At 46.3% G+C, this 21,983-nt stretch overlaps 1 protein-coding gene and 1 pseudogene across 1 annotated transcript in view; both read left to right on the top strand.

Moving 5' to 3' along the window:
- The window catches only part of MACROD2 (mono-ADP ribosylhydrolase 2), a 2,467,642-nt gene that overhangs the window by 59,311 nt on the left and 2,386,348 nt on the right, over nucleotides 1–21,983 (top strand). The window lies entirely within an intron of this gene.
- Nucleotides 3,739–3,813, top strand: LOC130363258 (U2 spliceosomal RNA; annotated as a pseudogene).

The raw sequence follows: 21,983 nt of genomic DNA on the forward strand, positions 1-21,983 counted from the left end.
AAGTACCACCTCACCAGGACGTACATATACGTCCTTCGTCGTTAAGGGGTTAAACAAAAACCCCAACCCTGGCAAATGGGGGTGAGTAAGGGTTAAATCACCTATCCTTTGTTTGTTGTTGACATATAAGTAACATTTGTGCCAAGTATAATGTTAATATCTTTAGCCATTTGGACGTGATGCTGGAACACACACACACACACAGACATTGGGGGACATGTATCAAAGATTTTACCCCTGTTGTGTGTTTAAATTTTCGTGCAAAATTTTGCACAAGCTGTTCTTATGCGTCTTTTTTTTTTGTGTACATTCTGGTGGAGCATTTCCTCCAGATGTGTAGGTTTCGGTGTACCTTGGAGTGATATATTTAGTACGCACGAATTTATTAACTGCATCATTTACCCGCAGAAATCTTGCGCAATGACCATAATTTTTACACAAATATGAGCCATCTTGGACTGCACGTAGCAAGATGCTCTAAATTATCAATTTCATTTTTCAGAGTGGAGGTATGAGGAGATTACTATATTTGCCCACAATTTATGAAACTCATTGCGCTTGATTGATAAATTTAGCGCATCAGCGCATAATTTAGAATTTGGCAAAAGGGTTAAACTGCTTCTATCATTCCAAAATAATGATACATGTCCCCGTTGAGATAAAATAGATAGATAGATATATATATATATATAGGCAGCACACCAAATAGTGTTCAAATCAAAAGTGCGGTTTAATATCCCATATCAAGATACAACGTTTCGGCAGTATCACACTGCCTTTCTCAAGCATGGGAAAGGCAGTGTGATACTGCCGAAACGTTGTATCTTGATATGGGATATTAAACCGCACTTCTGATTTGAACACTATTTGGTGTGCTGCCTAATACCTGCTTTGGATATTGGCTATACAGTCTGCGACTGGGACTGTTGACTTCGGCTTGCACCCACCTGCTGTGGAATTACTTTGGTGTGCTATCCTCGCATCTCTCTCTCTCTGTGTGTATATAGATATAGAGAGAGAGAGAGAGAGAGAGAGAGAGAGAGAGAGATATTAAATTTTCCATGTTAGTCACTACGTTAATTTAGATTGTTTTCAAGTAAAAGTTTTGTTTAAAAGAAAAAGAGAAAATAGACAGAGAAGATTATCTATAAATTGCCTGTCTGCAGGTAGCGCCCTTTTAGTAAGGGTGCATGCACACCATGTTTTCAGGCTACGGCCGTATCCAGTTTTGTATACTACAGTTTTAGGTCCGATCAGAAAACCGGATACGGGTCGAAAATGAGCCGACTGGAGTCAAACGGCTCATTAAAGTCAATGGATTTCAGCACCGGTCCAGCTGGGGAACGGGAGTGCACGGTTTTCCCCTCCTCCAGCCGGATCCGGCAGCCATAGCCTGCAAACGTGGTATGCATGCACCCTAACTTATAGTCAGCCAACCAGGTTTTTGCCATTTTTATGTGGCCTGTGCAACTCATTTGAATGAATCGGCCATCACTAGGGGGCACATACCTAAAGCTCTTCGCCATCATAGTACTAAACAGTTTGAAGTAGGGGTCGACCGATACCGATAATCTGTCACCTTTCAGAGGCCGATAGCCGATAATTTATACCGATATTCCGGTATAAGTTATCGGCTATTTCAACCCCCCCCCCCACCGGTGGGGCAGAAGTCATTGCAGATCAATGATTTAAAGCGGGCGCTTTAAATCAATGAACTGCAGCGGCTTTTGCGGTGCCAGAGACCGCCGCCGCCACCCGCTTCTTTCCCCCTGCCTGTCCTGGGGTCCTGAGTCTAACCACCACAGTTGCCCCATCGCCTCCCCCCCCCCCCATCCTTTGCCCACATACCGCTGCCACTGCCCCATTGCCTCACCTCATCCTCTGGAAACATGCCGCTGCCCCATCTCCTCCCCCCATCCACAGTGTTATAATTACCTGTTCCCGGGGGTCCGCGATCCTTCTGGCTCCGTCGGCGTCCTGCGCTGTCACTGTGTGCACTGACGGTGACATTACGTTGGGGACGTCACTGGTCATTACGCAGCGCACAGCAACAGCGCAGGAGCCAGAAGGATCGTGGATCCCGGGTACAGGTAATTATAACACCGGGGATGGGGGGAGGCGATGGGACGGCGGCAGTATATGGGCAGAATATGGGGGGGAGGCGATGGGGCAGCGGCATGTGGCCAGAGGATGGGGGGAGGCAATGGGGCAACAGCGATGGTATGTGGGCAGAGGATGGGGAAGGCCATGGGGCAGCGGCGGTAATGGTCGTCTCTGGCTGGGGGGGGCATTACCGGCAAGGTAATTGCCGATGCCGATAATGTCCAAAGTCGCGATTATCGGCCGATAATATCAGCCAAACGGATAATCGGTCGATCCCTATTTTGAAGTCATTTAATGGTCGGGCACATATTTTTACTGTTATTCGTACACATGAGGAGGAGTATTCTTTGTGTCTGTTCAAGACTTTTTTTTCCTGTAAAGAATGAACTGGGGTAGCATGTGGAAGCTTAGAAAGTCATACCACTGCACACTTTATGGATTTATACCCTAAACATTATTATCTAGGCCACACCTTGAAAACATTGCATGCAAATACACCCTGAATTGTTCTGTGTAGTAGTGTTCATAGCAGCCAGCCCCTACCCTAAGACCACATACTATGTACATGGAGGCACCACTGTATTATGAAAAGTTGTCAACACAGATTTGACTATAACATGAGGTCCATCATACAGAATTACTGTATCGAAAGTATTGTGCCAGTCACATACTGTAATATTATGATCTTGGACTATTGCTTCCTTAATTTTGTAATAGTAATAGTAAAATAGTCTGAATCACATAACCCCTGCCTGACCCACGTAAGTCATTAGGCAGGTGAGGGAGTATAGCGCAGGATCAGAAATCGTCCGCTGCCATCAGCTGCAAACCACTGCCGGTATTGACTGACATAGGCAATCATGCAGATGTCCATCATTTAACTGTGTAAATGCAGCGATCAATTGCCATTGGCAAATCCAGATTATTTTGGTTTCAGACAGATGAATAAATCTTGGTATCAGGGTGTGTGTGTGTGTATTATATAAATATATAAAAATATGCAAATCAGCTCCTCACACCACCTTCACAGGTAGTGTGTACGGCAAGCAGCTCAGGCTCCAGTTAAGAAGTCTCAGTACTGATTGGGATTTATGCCAAGCCAGAACTCTCTCCAGAAGGAAAGAGAACCCATCTGCAGACAGCTGTTTCGGGGTGTTAGCCCCTCAACAGCAACAAGCAGGGTTTTCTGGCTTGGCTGAGGTGAGAGGCCTGTGGCTTTAAACGGGGTCAGTACTTTCCTCAGGGAGAGGACACCACTTCTGGTGTAACGGAGATTTAAGTAGGCCATATAGCACTCCGCGGGCTCCTGGGTACAAACAGCTGTCTGCAGATGGGTCCTTTTTCCAACTGGAGAGAGTTCTGGCTTGGCATAAATCCCAATCAGTACTGAGACTTCTTAACTGGAGCTGCTTGCAGGACACACTACCTGTGAAGGTGGTGTGATGAGCTGATTTGCATATTCTTGTATCCAGGAGCCCGCGGAGTGCTATATGGCCTACTTAAATCTCCGTTACACCAGAAGTGGTGTCCTCTCCCTGAGGAAAGTACTGACCCCATATAAAAAATATATATGTGTGTGTGTGTGTGTATATATGTTTGTGTGTACCGTATTTATCGGGGTATACCACGCACTGCATCGCTTCTCGGCCTTTTGGCTAAGATCAAGTGTAGTATCTGTTCTTATCAGTTCTCATGCCGGTGGCAAACTACGCCAGTATGGGGCTGGTGGGGATGGGTGCTGCATGGAGGATGCAGGTGTACCAGGGCTTTCCGGGGCTGGTTCTGAGGAATCTGCTCGACGGTTGCCCCGATGTGACCTGTTCCCTCAGGGTCTCGCCATGAGGCTGAGAGGGTCTAGAGCCAAGGTACTTTTGTGCCTCGGGGAGTGGTGAACCCGAGGTGCCGAAACTCACTGGGAGTATTGGCTCACTGAGTTGAAGCACGGGCACCATAATCTCTTCACCTTGTGCTGTTCTCTCCCCCTGACTATCGGTGCCGGCCCCCCATTGCCGGTGCCGATAGCCTGGGGGAGAGAAGCGGCGCCGACAGCCAGGGGAGAGAAGGGGCAGCGGCACCCATTGCCGGCGCCGCTGCCCCGTTGCCTCCCCCCATCCCCGGTTGCATAATTACCTGTTGCCGGGGTCGGGTCCGCGCTGCTTCAGGCCTCCGGTGTGCGTCCCATGTGTCGTTGCTATGCACTGCACGGTGCGGCGCAATGACGAGTGACGTCTTTGCGCCGTGCAGCGCATAGCAACGACGCAGGGGACGCACACCGGTGGCCTGAAGCAGCGCGGACCCGACCCCGGCAACAGGTAATTATGCAATCGGGGATGGGGGGAGGCAACGGGGCAATGTGTGCCGCTGCCCCTTCTCTCCCCCTGGCTGTTGGCGCTGCTGCCCCATTGCCGGCGCCGCTTCTCTCCCCCTGGCTATTGGTGCCGGCAGCGATAGTTAAGGGGAGAGAACGGGCAGCGGCGCCGATAGCCAGGGGGAGAGAAGCCGGCAGCGCTGGCGGTCTCTGCACCTGCAAAGCCGCTGCAGTTCATTGATTTAAAGCGCCCGCTTTAAATCATTGAACTGCAGCGGCTTATCAGCGTATAACACGCAGGTAGACTTTAGGCAAAAATTTTTAGCCTAATAAGTGCGTGTTATATGCCGATAAATACGGTATTTCCTATAAATTACTATATAAATTGTAATTTCCAAAATGCTATGTTTGTATTATGGCATCCCCGATTCATTGTTGCTTTTGATTGATTCTTTAGGTTTTAGCAGACATCAACTATTGAGAAAGTAGGATAGAGAATTAAAAGAAAAAGAAACTTTTCTTTTTTCAGACTCCCTCTAGTGGTTGATGTTGGTTACATGCAGTACTGCATACACTAGACTACAGTGTTTGAGATTTGTCCTTTTTCCAGATGATTGTGGAGAGAAGTCATTATATATTAAAGCTATATCCAATACTTAACTTAAACCGTTAAAGATATGTTATCTTTTATGTTCTTATGCTTATGTTTCTTTACTGAACTCTCATATCTTTGATGTAGAAATGGAGAGCTGTAGAATTCATTATGTCTATTGTGGCTTTTTCTATGTTGTCGCAGACAGCTTACAGTACACAAAGGTAATTTATGGGTATTGTAATGTTAATAATCATTGTATTACCAGCGTGATAGAACATTTATGTCCTACATTCTAACTAAACTATCCCTAGCCCAGCATTTCCAGGGATTCAGGCCTGGGAGTTCAGCATCGGTATTGCAGTAATATTTTATATTGTAATATACTGTTTGATGTCATTGTTAGGGATCTGTCCATGCAGCTTTTCTTTACTAAGATATTGGCATATAGAAGCATCTCTCAAATATAGTTCATGTGCTTTAACCGCAGGTGATCAGAGCGCAGACATGAATGACACTGCTGGGTCTTCCAACAAATAACATTTTCATGACATTTCTTTTAGTGAAAGTTTTAAGCTCTCCCTTATATTATGCTAGCTGACATTTATTCATGTCGTAACATTGATGCCAGAAAGCTGAGTAATTCAAAATAAATTAGTTTAGAAAGAAATTACTGGGTAAGATTCCAGGTTTTAGTCATTAAATGGAAACCTTCATAACCAGTTTATAACCAGTGGCTGAAAATGTGTCTTGGTCATGTATGGGACACAAGTGTACTACCTGCTACAATATAAAGAGCTATGATAACCATTACATTACACCTCTACCAAAATGACTAGGGAGCTCCAAAAAATAGGAGAATGCAGAAACGTCAGGGTTGTCAGTTCTGCCAGGCACTGCACAAACAATATGCTGGTTATGAAGTGAATGGGACGGAGTTGTAGTACTACACACAAACTGTGGACAGGAGTGGTGCTGCTTATGCAAAAATTAAGCTGCAATTTCCTATTCCTGGAAACCCCCTTTAATGATCTCATTTTTTTAGATGTAATCCTGAAATAATAATAAAAATTTAAAAAATATCTAGTTTCTTTCAAAAACAGTACCACACCTGTCCTAAGGTTGTGAGCACCATTATAATTTGTCTTCATTCACTGCACTGGAACGAAGCTACACTGCCACACACAACCTGAGGACAGGTGTGGTGCTGTTTTTTGAAGAAATCAGCTCTGTTTTTCTAAACCTGGATAACCCAGGATGAGTATCCTTCTCCTGCATGTGTCAAGTGTGTATGGTACAGGCCTGGGACTCAAGCCCACTCCATTCCCGGTGGACACCAGCTCATTTCCTTAGCTATCACCTATAGACAGCATGTGGCTATCTGGCTATTAAGTCTTTCGATGACAACTTTGACAGCGGCCTCTAAAGAGCTGTTAGAGCGATCGTTGGTGACATAGAAGATCAGGTCAGCATCCCACCACATTATCGTGGGGAGCTGACCTGTTGTGATGGAAACCCATGACTTAAAGGGGTTCTCCGGTTAGAAACTTTATTTTTTATTTTTATTTTTTTAGATCAACTGATGCCAGAAAGTTATACAGATTTGTAAATTACTTCTATTAAAGAATCTTAATCCATCCAGTACTTATTAGCTGCTGTATACTACAGGGGAAATTCTTATCATTTTGGATTTCTTTTCCATTAGGACCACAGTGCTCTCTGCTGACACCTCTGTCCATGCAGGGGTGTGGAAATGTTATAAAAAAACTACTTGTCCACGGGACTAAAATGGAGCAAAATCTACTTGTCCCTCATGACGATCCACTTGTCCCGGCCAATTTTCGCTTTTACGCTCTCGTTTTTTTCCTCCTCGCCCTATGATAGCCATAACTACCTACTATAAGGATACCTTTTAATTTTTCAATAACATATTCTTCGAACCAAAAAAAAAAAAAAAAAAATATATATATATATATATATTAAGGGAAGTGAAATTGAAATAGTAAAAGATAATTTAGCAGATTTGGTGGTTTTCTTTCCTGCGCCATTTACCTTGTGGTTGAGGTAACATGTTAGTTTTATACTTTAGGCGCCTGATTACAGTAATACCAGATTTGTATCGTTTACGTCATGTTTTACTAATTCTGGACTTTTTCAAATTTTTTTAATTGCCATTTTTTAACCCCTGTAGCTTTTTTTTTTTTCCGTATACCAGGCTGTATGAGGGCTCATTTTTTGCGCCATAATCAGTTTTTTGTATCGGTACCATCTTGGTATTGATCTGACTTTTTAATCGCTTTTTAACTTTTTTTCTGGGATATTATAAAAATTGCAAATCTGTGGTTTGGTATTTTTTTACATTTACCGTACGGGATACATAATGTTATATTTTAATAGGTTGTACAATTATGCACGAAGCGATACCAAATATGTTTATTTTTATTATGTTTGCATGTTTTTATATAGGAAAAGGGGGTGATTTGAACTTTTAACATGGAAGGGGTTAATGCAGCGGTCTTCAAACTGTGGCCCTCCAGAAGTTGCAAAACTACAACTCCCAGCATGCCCGGACAGCCAACGGCTGTCCTGGCATGCTGGGAATTGTAGTTTTGTAACATCTGGAGGGGCACAGTTTGAAGACCACTAGGTTAATGTGTGTCTTTCAAACTTTTATTAAAACTTTATTTTTTTTTTATTTTTTTTTTTATTTTTTTTACACTTTATTAGACTTATGAGGAATCATTAGATTCCTCAGACAGATGAATAGATTCTATTGAACTCTATTAATCTGTGTGCTCTGTGATCCATTGATAGAGCCTAGTCCAGCCAGGATCTATCAATGACAGAGCCGGGACAGGAGGAAGCAGAGGTAAGTCCTCCGGCTACCTCCATAGTGGATCGCCCCCCTTCGATCGCGCTGCGGGGGGGCGATCCACCCCACTAGCCCACCAGGGAGCATTCACATGTCCCTTTAGATGCCGCTGTCAGCTTTGACAGCGGCGATCTAAAGGGTTAATAGCCAGCCGCGGCGATCGCCGCATGCTGGCTATTAGCAGCGGCCCCGGCTACTGAGAACAGCCGGGGGCTGCAGAGTATGGAGCAGGCAGGAATCCCGAGCTCGCTCCATACTCCCCTGTGAGCGCCGCAAGCATCTCCCCGTGCAGACATGCCACTTACCCTCAGCTCTCCGAAGATACAGCTGGGGGGAGCGAAGGCAGAGGACGCAGGTCTGCACGGGGAGCAAGACAAATACTGTACACAGCTTCTCATCTCCCTGCTCTGCTTCCGAGGATACAGTTTTTTATTGTCGGAGGCGGCAGAGTATGGAACGGGCAGGAGGCGGGATCCCACTCCATACAGACTGCAGATCGCCACCGCACTTGTCAGGTCCGGCCCTGCTTGCCCGAAGCCGGGCTAAGGGCCGGACAAATTCACCTGCCCGGCGCCCAAAACTGCTAGTCCCGGGCGTCGGGCAATAGAAATTCCACATCCCTGCCATGTCAGGAATTGTCCAGAGCAGGAGAAAATCCCCATAGCAAACATATGCTGCTCTGGACAGTTCCTAAAATGGACAGAGGTGTCAGCAGAGAGCACTGTGGTTGTGACAGAAAAGAAATCCAAAAATAAAAGAATTTCCTCTGTAGCATACAGCCACTAATAGGTACTGGAAGGATTAAGAATTTTTAATAGAAGTAATTCACAAATCTGTTAAAGGTGCTCACTTTTCTTATTGTATCCGTTCCGGGCTGCAAAAAAAACTGAAAATAAGCTTTCTCTTGCCTGCCTACGCTCCCCCGGTGCTCCGGTACAGGCGTTCGGTCCCCTGGCTGTATTCTTCTTACTTCCTGTTAGCCTGGCACGTCACACGGTGGACATCAATCATAAAAGAGAAGCAAAACGCCAAGACGTTTTGAGCTAAATGTAGCTCTTAATCATGGCTACATGTAGCTCGAAACGCACTGGAGTTTCACTTTTCTTTTATGATGTCCACCTTTTTCTATTTTTAATACATACAGATTAAAGGTTTGATGTTTTAATACTACATGCACAGTTATCCTTGGAAGAGCTGGAGGCAACTTTCTTTTTTCTTTTGTTCTGATTTATAATACATGTATACATACATAACATACATACACACACACACACATCATACATACAATAACATGCATACATAACACACACATATATATATATATATATATACACACATTCATACTGCATAAATACAAACATCATATATTATACATATATATATATATATATATATATATATATATATATATACACATACACATGCATCATACATACAGTACATAATACATACACAAATCCATAATATATACATGCACACATGATACATAAATACATCATACATAATAAATACATACATAATACACACCATACATACATCCCATCCCCCCTCCCGTCCTCCGTCTGTGCACTTTTCTCACCTGCGAAAGCCATGTTGGGATCAGAGGCCGGGCGCATCCACTCTAATCTGCTGCACACTTTGCACCGTCACCCACTTCTTCCTCACGCTGAGGAATGGACACTCTGTGCCAGGAGTTGTGGCCAGGATAAGCTCAGGAGGTGGAAGCTGACGTGCCCATTTGAGCGGGGCAGCCCCTGCCGTTAGCGCAGCTGTATGCGGCCGGGAAAGGGGGTAGGAGCGGCCCGGAGGAAGGGGGATAGAGTGGCCGGAGGAAGGGGGATAGAGCGGCCAGAGGAAGGGGGATAGAGCGGATGGAGGAAGGAGTAAAGAGCGGGGGGAGCCACAAATAAAAAAATAAATACATTTTTAAACATTCCGCCAAGACAGACGGCCCACTGGACAGCCTGGCCAACCGGGCATATGCCCTGTGTGCCCGATGGCCAGTCCGGCCCTGATGGGGAACTATGGCTGCGTGCCCACAGAGGGGGCTCGGCGTGCCATAGGTTCGCCATCACTGGTCTGTAAAGTGAAAGAGTTTAAAGAGGTTATCCATCATAAGGTGATTTTAGTATGTACCTGCCAGACAGTAATGGACATGGACAGTAATGGAAAGATCTGTGCTTGTCTTGGGGCTAAATGGCTATGTCGTGAGATTACCATAAATCTGTGACTATCTTTTTGTGAAATGGGTATTTCCTGTTGAATTTCGTTCTCAAACTACACATCTCATAGTTCCATGTTTGTAAGTTTGAGGTCACTTTCCTCCCTCCTACACATCAGCCACCCCATGCATTGAAACCCAAATGAGTTGCATTCCATTCAAAGAATGTGTTTGCTAACCAGGGTGCCTACAACTGTTGGAAAATGGTCTCTCTCCCACTCAGAGGTAGCTCCACCCATTGAAGCAGACAGGCTCCCTGTCATCACGTGACTAGTGATGTCATGTCTCGATGCACTGCAACCTGTGAAAACCTGAGACCGGAGTCATTTTGTATGCTGTTAAAAATAAATATTGGGGCGAAAATCACTGACTAATTGCGAGACCACCATCACACACACAGGTACAGACACTATATTATGAACTACACTAAATCTACAGCCCCTGTAGCATAGTCATAAAAAAAATCCCAGAATACCCCTTTAAAAGGGGTTCTCCGGTGCTTACACATCTTTTCCCCTATCCAAAGGATAGGGGATAAGATGCCTGATCGCGTGAGTCCCGCCGCTGGGGACCCCGGGATCATGCACGCGGCACCCCATTGGTAATCAGTCCCCGGAGCGTGTTCGCTCCGGGACTGATTACAGGCGACCACCGGGCCGGCGGCGTGTGACGTCACGCCTCCGCCCCCGTGTGACGTCACGCTCCGCCCCTCAATGCAAGCCTAGGCTTGCATTGAGGGGCGGAGCGTGATGTCACATGGGGGCGGAGGCGTGACGTCTCACGCCGCCGGCCCGGTGGTCGCCTGTAATCAGTCCCGAAGCGAACACGCTCCTGGGATTGATTACAAACAGGGTGCCGCGTGCATGATCCCGGGGATCCCCAGCGGCGGGACTCCCGCGATCAGGCATCGTATCCCCTAGGGGAAAAGATGTGTAAGCCCCGGAAAACCCCTTTAATCTAGCTGCTAGCCAGGTTGTGAAGAACGCTGCCACGTAGTTCGCCTGCTTATATGATTGAAGCTGGTGTCAGGACTGAGATCCGGTGCAATCTAAGCTTTTAATCTGCGTAAGGGAAAATGGCAGTGTATACACCTTTTCAGGGTAGGATCAAATGGGGCGCATCTGCAGAATATTTCACACTGCGGATACCGACTGTAGTCACAGAGGGACTGCAGGGCGAGCTCCCGGGTGTGGCTGGGTAGCTTTGTGTGTTTGCTTGTGGTGGTGAATTTTCTGCTGTAGAAATCTTCTACTACGAGCAGACACACAGAGCTACCCGGCCACATCCGGGAGCTCACTCTGCAGTCCCTCGGTTAGTGCCGTCGGCCCCTTGTTGTTACCTTCCCCTTAGAGTGGAAGTGCACAGTGAAGTGCTCACCTCACTCCACTGCAGCAATGCCAAAAGATAAAGAACCTGCCCTGCTCACTGTCAAGACAGTGGTTGGTCAATTAGTGGTTAATATAGAAAGAATATTATAAAGATTTTTATTAAAGGACTGATTGCTTATTTAATCCAGCAGAATACTTTTTAAAACAAAATGTTCACTCTCTTCCCATCCTCACTACAGTCTGATATGTTATATGATCTTTTCTGTAGCTCTCTTTTCATTTAGCCAAAAGTCAATAGTTTGAAAAGTCTTCATTTATTTCCTCTTAAAGAGAAGTATTAAGATTTATGCTCCAAATTACAAAGGAATTGTCTGATAATTAATGTTTTAGCTGAAGGACCAAACTGAATCCATTTGTTCTCCGGCACCTTATTCACATTGAAAAGTTAATTTAAGATTTGCAGACTCTTTCAGCCCTCTTTCTGCATGTTAAATTATGGCTAAAGAAGTCTGAAAACAAAGTAAAACCACTACCAACAAAATAATGGAAATAGACTGAAGATCTTTTGTTAGTTTGTGTGGACCCATATAGTTTTATCTTTTACACCCTGTTCCAAATTATTATGCAAATCTTTGTAAGTGTCACAAAGATTAAATATTTTGGTTTACAGTTTAACTCATGGATGGCATTGTGTCTCAGGGCTCTTTTAATCACTGAAAACAATCTCGGACACCTGTGATAATTATATTGCCAGGTGAGCCCAATTTAAGGAAAAACTACTAAAGGGGGGTGTTCCACATTATTAAGCAGAGCACCATTTTCAAGTATTATGGGGAAGAAAAAGGATCTCTCTGCTGTGAAAAGAGTGAAATAGTTCAATGCCTTGGAGGAGGTATGGAAACATTAGATATTTCACGAAAACTTAAAGGGGTATTCCAGGAAAAGACTTTTTATATATATCAACTAGCTCCAGAAAGTTAAACAGATTTGTAAATGACTAGTATTAAAAAATCTTAATCCTTTCAGTACTTATGAGCTTCTGAAGTTAAGGTTGTTCTTTTCTGTCTAAGTGCTCTCTGATGACACGTGTCTCGGGAAACTCCCAGTTTAGAAGAGGTTTGCTATGGGGATTTATTTCTCAACTGGGCGTTTCCCAAGACATGTGTCATCAGAGAGCACTTAGACAGAAAAGAACAACCTTAATCCTTTCAGTACTTATGAGCTTCTGAAGTTAAGATTTTTTAATAGAAGTAATTTACAAATCTGTTTAACTTTCTGGAGCCAGTTGATATATAAAAAAAAGTTTTTTCCTGCATAACCCCTTTAAGCGTGATCATCGCACTATTAAGAGATTTGTGGCACACAGACGAGTTCGTGCTTGTAAAGGCACATTGAGGAAGATTTCTGCCAAATCCATGCATCGGATCAAGAGAGCAGCTGCTAAAATACCATTACATAGCAGCAAACAGATATTTGGTGCCTCTGGAGTCCCAGGGACATAAAAGTGTAGAGTCCTCCAGAGTCTTGCAACTGAGCAAAAACTTTCTATTCGGCCACCTCTGACCAATGCTCACAAGCATAAACGGCTGCAATGGGCAGAAGAATACATGGACTAATTTTCAAACAGTCCTGTTCACTGATGATTGCCGTGCAACCCTGGATGGTCTAGATGGATGGAGCAGTGAATGGTTGGTGGACGGCCACCCTGTTCCAACAAGGCTGCGACGTCGGCAAGGCATTGGTGGAGTCTTGTTTTGCGCCGGAATCATGGGAAGAGAGCTGGTTGGCCCCTTTAGGGTCCCCGAAGGAATAAAGATGACCTCTTCAAAGTATGTGGAGTTTGACTGACCACTTTCTTCCTTGATACTAAAGGAAGAACTATGCTTTCCGTAATAAAATCATCTTCATGCATGACAATGCATCATCTCATGCTGCAAAGAATATCTCTGCATCAATGGCTGCTATGGGGATGAAAGGAGAGAAAGTCATGGTGTGGCCTCCATCCTCCCCTGACCTCAATCCTATTGAGAACCTTTGGAGCATCCTCAAGCAAAAGATCTATAAGGGTATGTTCACACTGAGGAATTGGAGAGGAATTTACTTGTGTAATTCAGCTTGCTTATTCCTCTCCAATTCATGCAGCAGTGAAAAACCCAATACAGTTTAATAAAATTTTAGCTCCTCAGTTCAAACTGAGGAATTTCTGCTAGCAGAATTCAGACACTGAATTCTGCTCTGCATGAAGAATTAACATGTTCTTTCTTCATGCCGAATCCGCGTCATAATTCAATAGAATAGAACAAACAGGTCATGGAAGTGGAGTAAAACTTCAAGTTTATTGGAATACACAGGAATGACTCGTTTCAGGGTATACAAACCCCTTCTTCAGATTAGGCAAATTTATAAAACAACATGCACATCTTGGCTTTATATTTGCACACTGATAAAAAAAACAAGATGGTGGCCAGATCAAAGGTGACACATTCTGAAAAAAACTGAATATTCCAAGAAAATCAGATACACATTGGTAAGTATTGCTAAGTAGTTGCCTAGCTACAATATAACTGTAGGCAATTCAAAGAAGTTTAGAAAGGATCATTATATTATAAAAGAAATAGTATGAAGAGAAGGAGCCAGGTGGAACTTTGGTTACGAGGGATGCGGCTCTAAGGAGCACGTTCTTGCAGCGAAAGTAATACAGAGCAAGCGAACTGATCTTCGCGGCTCTGTATTAAAACAGAAACATTCCGCCACTCTGATGTGAAGAGAGTGGACCGGCATCATGGTTGTTAAGGATGCATTGCTAGGAGCTGCAGGGATGTTGGCCGCCTGTTTGACTGTTAGATGACGGGAGACATTTAAGTACTGATGATTGAGATGTTCCAGGATAGATTACAAGAATTTACAAGAATATTTACTTCTTCAATTCACAAACCCCCATGTTCAGACCAACCCATCCACCAATCTTCCAAGATCCCTCCCGTTTCTGCAGTACATTCTATCACACACACCCCCCTGCAATCAATCCCCCACCCAGTGTTCACACTGATTTGCCCCCCTCTCCACTACCAACCAACATGGTAGGTCCACTATCTACTCTACCACCAACCCACAGGGTAGGTCCAATCATACAGTAGTACATCAAGTACAGGTCCATTCCACATACAGTTCCGGAAGAACTTCTGGCCTTAATTAAAGACCAACCACATACCACCAATTTCATTCTCCGTAGGCCTATACCTCCAACCATAAGATCCCCTTTCCAACCAACATTCACCACAACTCCGACTGAACAAGTACACATAGCCCCACCTTTGAAAACCACAAAAAAGAAAACATATATAAAGATAGGATGCAGAAGTGGATGGGCTAGAAGGGAAAGAAAAGAGAAAAATCTAGCCAAATCTAGTCAAAATCTTTAACCTATCCTCACACCCTCTATCACCATTTGAGAGAATTGTGTTAGAAAGAGGTCTCTCCTTTTGTCCTACCAGTGACTCCAAAGATATTCAGCTTTCTCTTGACCTCCACTCCTTCAACAGAAAATTAACCATCGGGCGTTGTTTCAACATTAAAGACTCTGTAAGTAACCAAACCGGCCTTAAAAATTCCAGTACCTCAAAACCACCATCAACAATCACCCTTCTTGAGCCCACCCCCTTTACCACCCATTTACAGACTAAAACCGAATTCTATCCCCTACATCAATGGGGTAATTATATAGAAACTTTTTTCAAATTAGTGTCCAACGATTTTGAGAAACTCAAACTACATTAAAACAACTCTTATCCAAAAAAGAAAAAAAAACGCTCTAAAAAATATCTATGAACGACAAACTAGTCATCAAACCCGCTGACAAAGGGGGTGGAATTGTGCTGTTAAATAGAGAAGACTGCATTGCAGAAGCTTTTAGACAACTCTCAGGCACTACATTTTATAAACATCTGTCTTTTTTAACCCCACTGGGAAATTTAACAACGAACTAAAAGAACTAATAACCGTTAATTTCAAAAAGGGTGTTTTGACGAAACAAGAGACCGACTACATCTTGATCTGTAAACCTGCCCTTCCGTTTTTTTTTTATTACCTTCACAAAAATCCTTTTAACCCTCCAGGAAGGCCGATTATCTCCATTAACTCCGTTATGGCAAATCTGTCACACTACATTGACCTTAACTTACAAAGATATGTTTCTCCTTTAAAGTCCTTTTTAAAAGATACAACTTATTTTATTTCTTCCATTTTAGAAACCAAATGGGAAAATCATTACTTTTTTGCAACAATGTATATATATCGTTGTATACAATTATTGATCACGAATTAGGCCTAATTCTTTTTAGTGCTAATTCTTTTTATTTGACAACACCATACCTGCTGAACATAAGGAATTTGTTTTAAAAGGAATAGAAAAGAATACATTTTAACCCACAATTATTTCTAATTTTTAAATCCTATTTGTCTATTGGCTCCATTGGGGGACACAGACTCTCGGTATATGCTGCTGTCTCTAGGAGGTTGACACTATGGTAACCAAAAAGTCTGCTCCTCCCAGCAGGATATACCCGCCTCCAGGCCACTGAGCAATTCAGTTTTTGCTTAGTGTCTTAAGGAGGTGGACATGGTCTGGTTTTCTCCAGACCAAGTCTCATATTTTTTTATTTTATTAGGTTTAGGGACTGTGTTAGTTCTTTATTCCTTTTTATTTCTGTTTTCAGGTGGGGACTCAGGAACACAATGTTCGCTGTTTCCCCATTGCGAGAGGTGGCAGGCATCTTGGATGTACTGTTAACCCCCACTCGCCAACGGTCAGCGATTGGGGTTGTACCTCATGGGTCCGGGTCCCCCTACCTCCCTGTTCACCTCGCTATGAGCTTGGCTTGCCGCAGGTGAAAAGGCTGACTGAAGACCACAGTCTGAAGACTTCTTTAGGTAAGTTCTTCAGCGTGAGGTGACTATCTTTCTCCCTAGCTCTTGCAACAGCTGGAGACCCTCTGTTTTTTCCTGCATAGCTGGGGCTGGCCTATTATTGGGGGAGCAGTGGCTACAGTACAGGCACAGTAAGGAAGTGTGTGTGTAGTGAGGGGGCACTTTATTGAGTGTGTGTATTTTTTTATAACACACGCGCCGCAGGCTTCTCCATGCGGGCGGATGCACTTTTTACTTCCATTTTCGGCAGCCGCGGCTGCCGACGGCACTTCGCCCGCTCAGTCCCCGGGCGCACAGAACTCACTGCAGGCGGCGTGTGCGCTCCGGGTTCGGAGCGGGCGCCATTACAGAGTGTATCCTCGGCGGCCTGGCGGACATTAGCTCCGCCCACCTGGCCGCATAAGCGCCTCGGTAGCGCGAAATGGCCACCAATCAGCGCGGTGCACGCTGGAGCCGTGCTGGGGCCAATCACAGAGCTCCTTGCCCTGACGCGGCCTCTTCCTTTTACTGGCCGGTGTTTCTTCTCTCTTCCCTCAGCATGGTGCAGAGTTCTCCTCACAGCAGCTGACTCTGGGACACAGATTAGGGTGAGACTGTTCAGTTTTTTGTCATGTCCGTGCCCAGAACTGTTCCTCCCTCTAGCAGATATCGGGAATATTAGTTACTGTTACTGTTCTGCAAAAATGCCAGGTTCTGCTTGCTCCACTGCTCCCCCAGACCCCCCCTAGACCCGGTGGGTTCGGCCGCCCCTCCTGCCTGGGTTTCCTCCCTCTCCCAGTCTATATCCGACTTGGCACAGGTCTCCCGTTCTCTGGTCACTGCCTTGAAGAGGTCTACCCTTCACCGGCCCTCTAGAAGGTCCCGTTCCCCTTCTCCCTACGCTTCGCATAAGCGTAATAGGGGTGTCTCCTCTGACTCGTCCCACGAGTCTTCTGATAGACACGGGCGTTCCTCTCGCAGGTCTCACCCACCACTTCTTCAGGCCACACAAGTCACTCTTCCAGAGGACGTTCCCGTGGTCGCCGTTCTGGCTCTCCTGAGCCACGTACCAGGTCGGAGTCTCCCTCTTCCAGGGCCGTCTCCACTCGTTAGCACTCTCCCGAATCAGATTCGGCATCCGATTCGGTGGACCGTTCGGACTCAATGGACACGGTGAACTCATTGGTTATGGCCATTAGAGACACCTTTAACCTAGAGGACCCAGGAACTTCGGATGCAGCTCCAGAAGTATCCTTTCGTGCCCGACCGGCACCCAAGGTGTTCAGCTCTCACGCTGAATTTGAGGCCATTCTAGAATCCGCCTGGAAGCACCCTGAGAAGAAGTTTCAGGGACTGAAGAAGGTCCAAGCGCGATATCCTTTCGCCAAGGACCTTGTTTCCAAAGTGACTTCCTCTCTGTCTGTAGATCCTCCGGTTTCCTGCCTCTCTAAGGCCACTACCTTGCCGCTGGCGGATGCAGCTGCCTTCAAGGATCCTGCAGACAAAAAGGTTGAGTTGTTAGCGAAGTATGCCTTTGAAGCAGCGGGTTCTTCCCTGCTTCCTGCCTTCACCTCCACCTGGGTGTCTAAGGCCCTCTCTGTTTGGCATTCCCAACTCTGTCAGGGCATTCTTTCAGGTTCTCCCCCGGAAGAACTGTCTGCTCTGGCCCTCCAATGTCCCAAAGCTGGAGATTTCCTGTGTTCTGCTTCCTTGCACTCAGCTCGCTGCGCTGCCTTTGCCGTTCCATTTGGCTTAAAACTTGGAACGCGGACGCTGCATCTAAGAAGTCTCTCACCGAGATTCCTTTTACTGGCTCCCGACTTTTTGGCAAGCGCCTGGATGAGATTCTCTCTGAGGCTACAGACGGCAAGAGCTCTTTATTACCTCAAAACAAGCCTAGCACTTCCTTCCGCAGGAAGTCTTCTTCCTTTCGGTCCTTTCGGATGTCTGGCCCTTCTAAAGTGTCCAGCCAGGCACCTCCACAGGACAAGAAGGTCCCCTTTTTGAAGGCGCGTCCCTTATGGAAGTCTGACACCAACTGTCCCGACAGTTTTGCGGCCAAATCGGGCAACCGCAAACCCAGCCTTTTCTTGGGTGGGAGGTCGGCTCTTGCTTTTTCGAGACGTTTGGACCACGCACATTCAGGACTCTAGGGTCAGGGACATGGTATCCAATGGATACCGGATAGAATTTGCCTCCCTTCCAAGGGATCATTTTTTCCAGTCCCGTGCTCCCCGGTCTCCCTCGCTTGCGAGGGAATTTCGGGAGGCTCTTCAGTCCCTTCTCGTCCAGGGTGTCATTATCCCAGTTCCTTCAAGGGAATGCTTTGAGGGTTTTTATTCCAATCTTTTCGTCTTTTCGTGGTTCCCAAGAAAAACGGTTCTGTGCGGCCAATCCTGGATCTCAAACGTCTCAACCAACATCTTCTGATCCGCCATTTCCGAATGGAATCTCTCCGTTCGGTGGTGGCATCTATGGATCAAGGGGAGTTTCTTTCCTCGGTGGACATCAAGGATGCCTACCTTCACGTTCCAATTTTTCCCGGACACCAGTGGTACCTTCGCTTTGCGGTTCCAGAAGGTCATTATCAATTTGTGGCTCTCCCCTTCGGTCTGGCCACAGCGCCACGAGTGTTTACCAAGATTCTGGCGCCTGTGGTAGCTCTGTTACGGTCAAGAGGGGTCTTAGTGATGCCCTACTTGGACGACCTTCTCATCAAAGCCCCTTCAGAGCCTAGGCTCTGGAGAATGTGAGCCTCACTCTTCAGAACTTATGTCGCTTCGGGTGGATGGTCAACCGAGACAAGTCGGTTCTCTCCCCCACCCAGTCTCTGGTCTTCTTGGGGCTTCAGTTAGACTCTGCCTCGGCTCGGATTCGCCTTCCGCCGGACAAGCGTCTGGTCCTCTTGTCCTCCGGACACCATCCCCTGTCTCCATCCGTACTTGCATGGAAGTCCTGGGTCGGATGGTAGCAGCCATGGAGGCCGTGCCCTTTTTCCCAGTTTCATTACCGTACTCTTCAGATGGCGATACTTGCACGATGGGACAGGTCCCCTCTCTCTCGATCGCAAGATTCTTCTTCCGCCTCGGACTCGGCGGTCTCTGCGCTGGTGGCTCCGCTCCCCTCTTCTTGAGGGGCGTTCATTCCTCCCCCTCCACTGGCAGGTGGTCACGACGGACGCTAGCCTGTCTGGCTGGGGGGGGGGGGTGTTTTCAGGAATCAGACAGTTCAGGGCCTCTTGCCCCCCCAAGTAGCCCTTCTTTCCATAAATGTTCTGGAACTGAGGGCGATTTATCTGTGTTTGAAGCATTTGGAGTCCCTGCTTCTGGGTCACCCTGTCCGTGTCCATTCGGACAATGCCACGGCTGTGGCATACATCAATCAGCAGGGTGGCACTCTAAGCTCAGCGGCCATGTCCGAGGTGTCAAAGATCCTCCTCTGGGCGGAACAAGTGATTCCAGCCATTTCGGCGATTCACATTCCGGGAGTTCTCAATTGGGAAGCGGATTTCCTCAGTCAGTTCTCAGCCGACCCCGGAGAGTGGTCTCTTCTCCCGGAGGTGATTTGCGCAGGTCTGCGACCTCTGGGGGACCCCGGACGTGGACCTCTTCGCGTCTCGACACAACCGGAAAGTTCCAAAGTTTGTGTCAAAGACAAGGGACCTTAGTAATCCCGTGGTCGGGCTTTGTCCTGCCCTACCTGTTCCCTCCTCTCCTTCCCAGGGTTCTGAGGAAGCTTAAGGCGGAAGGAGTCCCCGCCATTCTGGTGCCTCCAGACTGGCCTCGAAGGGCATGGTACGCCAACGTGGTCTGGCTTCTGGACGACGTTCCATTCCGCCTTCCTCTTCATCCAGACCTACATTCACAGGGTCCCCTTTGCCACCCCAATTTACAATCGCTGCATTTGACGGCGTGACGGTTGAGACCGCGGTTCTAAGGGCCCGCGGCTTCTCTTCCTAGGTAATTCACACCATGCTTAGGGCTCGCAAGCCCTCCTCTGCAAAAATTTACCACCGTACCTAGCGGTCTTACTTTCGTTTGTGCAAAGCTCAATCTTTTTCTCCAGTTACCTTTTCCATGCCCGTCTCCTTTCCTTTTTACAGTCGGGGTTGGAACTAGGGCTGGCTCTCAGTTCCCTTAAGGGTCAGGTTTCGGCCCTTTCTATTCTTTTTCAGCATCCTCTGGCTTCCAATTCTCATGTCCGGACCTTCCTCCAAGGAGTGGCACATGCGGCCCCTCCTTACCGGTCCCCTTCTCCCCCTGGGACTTGAACTTGGTTCTAGACGCTCTCCAGGGTGCACCCTTTGAGCCTCTTAGGGAGGTTCCCCTTCGCCTCCTTTCCTGGAAAGTGGCTTTTCTTATAGCTATTACCTCCATTAGGAGAGTTTCTGAACTGGCAGCTCTCTCCTGCCGTTCCCCTTTCCTGATAATTCATCAGGACAAGGTTGTTTTCCGACCAGATCTGTCCTTCTTGCCTAAAGTCGTTTCGGCTTTTCATCTCAACGAGAACATCGTCCGACCGTCCTTTTTGTCCCGCTCCTTCTCATCCCAGGGAGCTTCTGCTTCACAATTTGGATGTGGTTTGAGCGGTTCGGACTTATCTTTCCGTCAACTCTTCCTTTCGTCAGTGCGATTCTTTTTACGTTCTAACGGAAGGCCGTCGGAAGGGACAGCCTGCTTCTAAGGCTACCATTTCTCGGTGGATCCGATGTGCTATTTCGGAAGCTTACCGCTGCAAGGGGAGGACCACACCTTTCAGGGTTCTGGCTCATTCCACACGCTCTGTGGGAGCATCCTGGGCTTTCCAAAACAAGGCCTCGGCCTCGCAGATTTGTAAAGTGGCCACTTGGTCGTCTTTACACACTTTTTCAAAATTCGATTGGCTGATGCTAGTCTGGGCCGTAAGGTGTTGCAGGCGGCGGTGGTACAGCAGACTGCCTGACCTTTTTTTCTTCTCTGCCCACCCAAGGGACGGCTTTGGTACGTCCCAGAGTCTGTGTCCCCCAAAGCAGCCGATAGAGAAAAGGAGGACACAGGATCCATTGGGGGACACAGCTCCCGCCCCTTTTTCCTGGGGTTCCTTTTCGTTATCTGTCCGAGGGAGTGTTCAGTTATATTTTCTTTGGGTTCTCGGACAGTTCATGTTTTTTTTCCTTTGACCTGTCGGTCTCTTCCTACTGCTCTGAGACTAAACTGAATTGCTCAGTGGCCTGGAGGCGGGTATATCCTGCTGGGAGAAGCCAACTTTTTGGTTACCATAGTGTCAACCTCCTAGAGACAGCAGCATATACCCAGAGTCTGTGTCCCCCAATGGATCCTTCGAGAGAGATTTTACGGTAAGTCTAAAAAATCTTCTTTTATATCCAACAGAAGGGCACTGCGATGGGCACGAATTTCGCGCAGTTTTGTATGTATTATAAAAGGTCCATCAATGATATTATTATTATATGGGACGTATCCCCAGCTGAATTTACTACTTTTATAACAGACCTGAACACCAATGAATGGGGCCTCAACTTTACCCATGAGATCTATACCAATAACGCCAAATTTCTAGATGTATGTGTGTTTCACTCGGAATACAACTCACTTAATACGAAAACATTATTTAAGAAAGTTGACGGTAATAGTTACCTAGATTTTAGAAGTTGTCAT

This window comes from Hyla sarda, chromosome 3 (assembly GCF_029499605.1).
Source record: "Hyla sarda isolate aHylSar1 chromosome 3, aHylSar1.hap1, whole genome shotgun sequence".
Taxonomy (NCBI): domain Eukaryota; kingdom Metazoa; phylum Chordata; class Amphibia; order Anura; family Hylidae; genus Hyla; species Hyla sarda.